At 39.3% G+C, this 7,739-nt stretch overlaps 1 pseudogene; it reads right to left on the bottom strand.

Annotated features, from left to right (window-relative positions):
- Positions 1-1,208: 1,208 nt before the first annotated feature.
- Positions 1,209-6,136, bottom strand: LOC101868371 (alpha-1-antitrypsin-like; annotated as a pseudogene).
- Between the last annotated feature and the right edge of the window lie 1,603 nt (positions 6,137-7,739).

Raw genomic sequence — 7,739 nt, 5'->3', positions numbered from 1 at the left:
AATGAACATGAGCCAGCAGTTTGCACTAGCAGCCCAGAAAGCCAACCGTATTCTGGGCTGCATCAAAAAGAGCATGATCAGCAGGCCCAAGGAGGTGATCTTGCTCCTCTACTCTGCTTTTGTGAGACCTTGCTTGGAGTACTGTGTACAGTTCTGGTGTCCTCAACATAAAAAGGGCATGGAGCTGTTGGAACAAGTCCAGAGGAGGGCCACGAGGATGATCAGGGAACTGGAGCACCTCTTGTATGAAGATAGACTGAGAAAGTTGGGTCTGTTCAGCCTGGAGAAGAGAAGGCTGCATGGAGACCTCATAGCCGTCTTCCAGTATCTGCAGGGTGGCTATAAGGATTCTGGTGATGGACCATTCATTAGGGACTGTAGTAATAAGACAAGGGTTAACAGGTTAAAACTTGAACAGGGGAGTTTTAGATTGGATACAAGGAAAAAATTCTTTACTGTATGGGTGCTGAGGCACTGGAATGGGTTGTGCAGGGAAGCTGTGAATGCACCATCCCTGGAGGTTTTCAAGGCGAGGTTGGACAGAGCCTTGGGTGGTGTGGTTTAGTGTGAGGTGTCCCTGCCCATGGCAGGGTGGTTGGGCCTAGATGATCTTAAGTTCCTTTCCAACCCTAACTATTCTATGACTCTATATCAGATTGACCCAGGCATCCTCCAAGAGGCGAGCAATCATTTTCCCATTGAAATACAACCCATCTCCACCAGTGACATTCATGTGGAAGTGAAGAAGTAATATATCCCTTAGTGGACTGCATTTGTATTTTAAATTTCCACATCAGCCCTCCAGCACCAGAACCTGGTGAGAGGTGACAGCAGCTGGAGTACACCTCAGTGTTTTGCTTCATTCCTACCCACAAATCAAAAGTGGTCTCTTTGTTCAATCTTTATGTAGTTAAAATGTTTTAAACAGATTCTTTCAGCTGTGTACTTGCCTTTTTTTTCAAAGATGACACATAGTGGTTGTCAAATGGCTGATCTATAAGATTCTTCATAATTCACTAATAGGTGTACCTCAGTGGTTACTTTCTACTGGAAGAGGAAGCAAGAACAGTGTTTTAAGAATGACCACACTCTTTGCATGTGTGACACTCCTTTGCAAAAAGAAAATTTTTAATAACTGTTAGGATATAATTTTAATCACAATTGCATGAAGAGTGCAATTTAATTCAGTAAGACCAGCTACTGACCAGTCATTTTTCAGCTGGGTTTACAATTTTTCCAAGGAACAGGATGCTTTAAGTACATTGATCAACAATTAACAACAAAAAGGAATGGCTGAATTTAAGAATAAGAGGAAGAGAATGAGGAAGAAAATCTGGGCAAGTGACTGCAGCAGCCTCTGTGCAATTCTCATGAATCTTCAGCGGAGCCTTGTGAGCAGCCTACAGTAAAATAGAGCAATAATTAATACATGTGGAGGACAGGGTGTGAAATGATCCATATTAGCACTAAGTGAATTCAGGTACTCCCATTCACAAAAATTGCTGGTACACCAGGAACCAGGAAGAAGGAAGTTATAGCTTGTAGTGGTTTTTTAAGCAATGTTGTCTCAATAAGCAAGTATTTTCACATTCAGTGTTCCTCACCACAGGTGTATGCAACACAGACCTTAGTGACTGCATACCTTGTGGAATTAATTGAAAGTAGAATATTCAAGCAAATTCACAAGGAATGACAATTTCAGAGGTAAAGTTGGGTTTCAGAACTGCTCTGTATGTATCCCTAAATAGCACATGCATTACAGTTTTGCCAGTAGAAATTCCATTTTGATACTTTTTTTTGTGTTGTTTTTAAATTATTGTTGGTAACTTTTAATATTTTTGTTTTACTACCCTCAATACATTAGAACTTTGTATGTGCTACATTCAGAATGTCTGGAAAAATGCTAGCTTTTCTCTTTACTTTGTCTGTTTCTCCTCACATTATTTCCAGTAAATGGGATGTTTTCTTCAAGTCTGGTCATTTCACATAATTAGCACTCATCAGAGCCTTCAATGGTAGAAGAAGATTTTAAATCCTCTAAAATTACAGAATGCACATGTTAGAAAAAGGCCACATTTTCTGCTAGATATGCTGATGCAAGGCATTCACAGCAGATATATCCATGGGCACTTATTTCACATACAGAAATTGGGCTGTGTTTATTTTCTTATTGTTTATTTTTAAGCCCCTCCTAGCCTGTCGTGGTTTAAACCAAGTCCCCCAACTCCCGGAGAGTTAGGAAGGAGAATGCAAGGAATGTAGCCCCCACGGATTGAGATAAGAACGGTTTAATAGCTAAGGCATAACACAATAATAATGATACAGCAAACAACAAGTGAAAAGAATACAACACCCCACCAGCCACCGACCCATAACTCACTCCACCCTGCCCGGCTGAGCGCTGCGTGCTCCTTCCTCCATCTTCCTCCAAAGCTCCTCCCCTCCTCCTGCTCTCTCTCCCAGTAACCATCCTGGGCATCACGTGCTATGGTATGGAATACCTCATTGGCTAGCCTGGGTCAGGTGTCCTGTCTCTCCTTCTTCCTGGCCTCCCCTCCTCCACCTGGCTGGAGCACGTGCTCAGAAAAGGCCCTGAACAAAAACACCCTCAAAACATGCTCATTATCAAGCAACTGTTCCCAGCCCAGAAGTCAAAAAACAGCACTGCACCAGCCACAAGAAGGAGAAAAAATGACTGCCACTGCTCAACCCATGACATAGCCTTTGCCTCAGACAGAAGACAGTACCTTTATCTCCAGATCTTGAAGAAGTCTGATAGAGTTTAAAGTTTCTTTATCAGCTAAATGTTCTAGTTTAGTGTATCAGCTCTAGCAGCAAGTAAAATCTCACAACTTAGTTTAGGGCAAGACAATTGAGTATTGAGGAATACACAGATCATTGTTTCTGCTGACAAAATTACTTTAGAAACCTTCAAGTCAGATTTTCCTGTAATTCCAGACAGATCAGCCCACTCAGAAAACACATTGGTTACATCCAGATTCATCAACATCTTTAAGTCATAGGTGGAGGAAGTTGATGGTTTTGGATTGTACACTTCTATTCTCCTGTTAATTAAAAAAATAAAACATTATGGTAGTTATTGCAATAAAGTTGCCTTGGACTGAAGACTCCTCAACTTGCTGGTGGTTTTTCTGTGAAAAAATGTTAGTCTTTACATCTGAAAAAGATGGTAACAAACATAACATTGGAAGATGATAGGAAATTATGGAAGGAGAAAGACATCAGCTGGGCTTTCTTGTATGATTCTGCAATACCGTCACTTGGTTGGACAGCATGCAGCAATGGTGCCAGCATTTCTAGAACTAAGCTTGCTTTATTTTTTTTCTAGCTTTGAAGGTTTTTCTTTTAGAATTCACACCCCTCTGAGGCATCTGATTGCTATCTTGCAGTATTATTACTTTTAACACATTGTGTTTAGGACAAGGAAATGGAAATACTTCACATCAAGTAGAAAATGTGTGGGGAAGAAAATATTAAGTTTCCCAGCTAACAGATCTCTTCCTTTATCACCAGGTAATGCTGATTTTAATTTTTGCTGGAAATATCAAATCATCAAGTCTTTTGGTCTGTCCCTATATACCTATTCCATTGTTTAAATCTCCAATGAAAGCGAGGGCTAGTAACTGTAAAATCTGATCATAGTATTCAGACTTTGGATTCTATCTACCTTGAATCATCAAACCAGAATTCTATATTTACCATCTTACAAGTGATTTTTTCCATTGAGACACAGTGTCTTTTCTCAGTGCATCTTCCAACTGTTTCATTATTCCTTCATCAGGCAGGATAAACAATGCTGTAACATCTTCCTTGTAAGCAATCTGCACCACCTCACAAGAGAGCTTCCTGTCAAAGTATGCTTTATAAAATTCATCTTAACTCATCATCTTCACTTCACCTGAGGTCTTCTCATTCACATGGAAATAATCCTCGTGAGTCCCCTTAATATGGAAAGGATTTTCCCAGTAGGCTTAAAACCAAAAGAGAAAGAATGTAATCGAATGCTTGTTTCAAGGATATAGAAATGTAGTACAGTGATGTACACAAGATAAACCCATATAGGTGAGCACATATTTGAAGATTCACACTCATATTTGAAGTATTCCAAATTTATTAAAGATCTTGTTATTTCTTATCTTTGCTGTACTGTGCTGAGTAAAAACTAAATATCCTGGGTTAAATTATGTATAGACTTGTACAACAACTTTTTATGTTGGATAAATTAAAGGAAGTAACTTCGTCATATTACCTTATATTTTATTTGAAGAAAATGAGAGCTGATCAGGATCCAATGAGTGCCTTTCTGGTTTCAGAATACTGTTTGTAAAGGAAATTCCACAGCAGATGTCTGCCTTTTAAAAGATAGTATGTTAAGCTCTTTATATATGTTTTTTCATATGTTCTTCATCTTGTAGCACTAAAGAAAAGCTTACATGCAAGAATAACCTGCACTTTTGGGTTCGTAACTGTTGATAACTGCATTATGTTAAGTGGAATAAGGCTTCAAGGGCTTTAATCTTCAAAATTATTTTTTTCTTGATGCTTGTTCAACTGAATTTTCTATATTTTATTTTGTATTAAACCAGTTTATTCCTGAACAAATACATTCACTGAACAAAGAGGAATCACCACTTGCTATTCTGTAAGTATGTTATCTTTTTTTTTAATGTTGAATAGAAATAAAATAAGAAAATAATTATTTTCCAATTGGAAAATAAATAATGGAATAACCTCCACAGTACTCTGCTTACATTATAAGTTTGAGCTTTCCTCCTGCTTGCCCTGTAAAAAATATATACTCTGTTATCATAAAGAAATGCCTCAGACCAGGTCATCTAAGATTAGGTAATCCAGTTTAACAAAGTACTTGAAATAAAATCTGTTTTACTGAAAGTGTGTCTTTCCAAACATGTTTTTCTGGGAGGTAAATTCCAGGTATGGCCTGCATGATGCTACTAACAAATATAATGTGTAAGAGAAAGTTAACTATTGCACAGCAATGTGTTCACAAGTTCTGTTATGCTCTAGCAATTCCCTAAAATCTGAAGGTTGCATATGAGTGAAATTTTATGTGTAGGAGCATAAAAATATGGTAAGAAAACATAGATGTAGAAGAGGTTTCAAAGCATGAGGAATTTCAATGTTTCTTATAACTTCTAAAAATAATTCAGAAATAATGTGGAGTATTTATTTTAGTGCAGGTGAAACTGAGGTATTGTTGTAGATAACGTCTATGTGACTTACCTTTGAAATAAATGTAGTTAACAATTACCAGTAGAGTGTTCTGATCAAGATCTTGAAGTATTTGGTTTACATTCACATGGGGTTTGCTCTTTATGTGAACATCGATCTCTTTTTTAGCTTCAGTGGAATTCTGGAAGTTACAAGAAACCACTTCCCCTTTGTACAGTTTTTTTCACATCCTTCAGAAATGCTTTTAGTGGCTTCAGGTGTTTGTCCATGAACAGGGTGTTCCCTATGCTCAGCTGCACCTGACTAGCAGGGTGGTCCAGAAAGAGGAGGAGGAGATGATGAAAGCCCTTTGTATCTTCTCCTCCTCCTGGGTTCTGCTGAGGTTAAAAGCCAGCCCTTCCAGCACCTGAGCCCAGCTGGTGGCTATAGAGCCTAGGGCCAGCAAGGCAAAGGCAGTAGAGATGCTGACTGGGGAAAAGAAAATATTCTTGCCAGGTTTTTGGATGTCTGCTTCCCTGTAAAACTTGAAGGGAAAGTGTGTTGCTGGAAGCTATCTGTTGGCAGGACTCAAGAGAATCTCTCTCACAAGGATGCCCTTCCTGGCAGTCAGTTGCCTTGGGCTCTTCATTGTGGTAGTTGGTCTGGATCAGGCAGTCCCAGTCTGGACAGTGACGTGAAGTGTGGCTGCCAGCAAGCACAGCAGGAGGGTGACTTTCAGCTACTGCATAGAAAAAGGATGAAATAGTATGGGATGCTGGAGGTCAGCACTGTCAACATCTCATCTTTCATTTCTATCTGCTACTATTTTTGACAACTATCTGATAATCACTGTTATCTCCTGAACTGCTCCTTTATAATGGAAGTGTTTTTTAAATCCTTGTGCTTTTATCTATAATTCCTATCCATTGCAACCTACCTGCATTCTGCTTTCTCCAGCTACAAAAGTCCTTTGTTACTGCAGGAAGAAGCATATGGTGAAAGAAGCATGAGTATTTGTTGTGGTTTAAGCCAGCTGTAAATCGCACAGTTGCTCTCTTACTCCCTCTCTTTATTTCCACCACTCCCAGAGGGATGGGGAGGAGAATAATCGAAAGAATGTAACTCCCATGGGTTGAGATAAGAACAGTCCAGTAACTAAGGTATAACACAAACCACTACTGCTACTACCAATAATAATAATGATAAGGGAAATAACAAGGGAAAAGAATACAACTGCTCACCACCAGCTGACCGATAATAACCAGCCCAGCCCTGGCAGTGAGCTAGCCCTTCTAGGTAACACCCAGTTTACATCCTGGGCATGATGTGCTGTGGTATGGAATATCTCTTTGGCTAGTTTAGGTCAGGTGTCCTGTCTCTGCTTCCTCCTGGTTTCTCCTGCTCCCTGGCAGAGCATGAGACTCACAAAGTCCTTGGTCAGACTAAACATTTGAGCAGTAACTAAAAACATCGGTGTTATCATCACTGTTCCCAGGCTGAAACTCAAAAACACAGCTTTGCACCAGCTACTAAGAAGGAAAAAAATTACTGCTGCTGCTGAACCCAGGATAGTATTAAAGAAAAATATGAGTCCCAGAGAGACAACAAGTGAAAAGGCTTATATTTTTTTTATTTTCTGTCTCTGTGTAAATTTGTTTTACAGTGAGGCAGGTCATCAGGAGCAAATCTTAATTCTTTTGTGTTTATCGGGATTATTATGTTATTAGTAATTGAATGAGGCTTATATGAAATGATAGTGCTATGTCAATTTAAAGAGTTTGCAGCACTCACAAGCAGTAGTCTTTCTCTCATTCCTGCCTCATGTTAACATATGCAAGTGACATCACAAGACAATTTGTAAAGATTTTCTGCTTCAATACTAGATTAGATCAGAACATGTTAATTTATTTTAAATGATTGCTCATGTGACAGATGTCTTCCAGATAGATTCCTGTCTGTGAGTACATCCCCTATCCCGGTAACGTCACAAGTATGGGCTTGGCCCCTCTTTCCAAACTTTGTATCAGCAAGAAAGCCTACTTTCATAACGCAAATAAGCCAGAGTAGCATTCAGCAGTTAGCCTGGATTACGACACGTTGGCCATTTCTGATAACTGTGACCATTTCTTTCTTTACTGATTTCTCTTTTACTGATTAGATCATGAACATACTTGACTGATTTCTACTAAGATGTCTAACCTGTCAGAAAACAGGTAAGAACTATTACACCTTAAAAAATGTACTAATGGCTAGAAAATCAACTCCAAATAGCATTCACCTAATGTTCTATTGAAGCAGAACAGCCTCAAGGAAGACAATTGCATGGATTACGTACTTACCCCCTAGTCAGTGGCAAAGGCACTGAAAGACATTGGTTTAGCAGAGCAGATGAGATGTTTATTGTGATTTCATCCACCACGTGTCAGCACTCTGACCACCAAGATTTGGGTGATAAGGAGCTAGCTTGTCCTTCCACAGCTTTGCTCTCTGAGATCTGAGTAAATCGAGACTTATGGGGGAGGTTGGCACAACAAAATTGACTTGTG

The sequence above is a fragment of the Melopsittacus undulatus genome, chromosome 4 (assembly GCF_012275295.1).
Source record: "Melopsittacus undulatus isolate bMelUnd1 chromosome 4, bMelUnd1.mat.Z, whole genome shotgun sequence".
NCBI classification, from domain to species: domain Eukaryota; kingdom Metazoa; phylum Chordata; class Aves; order Psittaciformes; family Psittaculidae; genus Melopsittacus; species Melopsittacus undulatus.
Note: the sequence above shows the minus strand (reverse complement) of the source record. Positions and strands in the feature narration are given on the sequence as shown.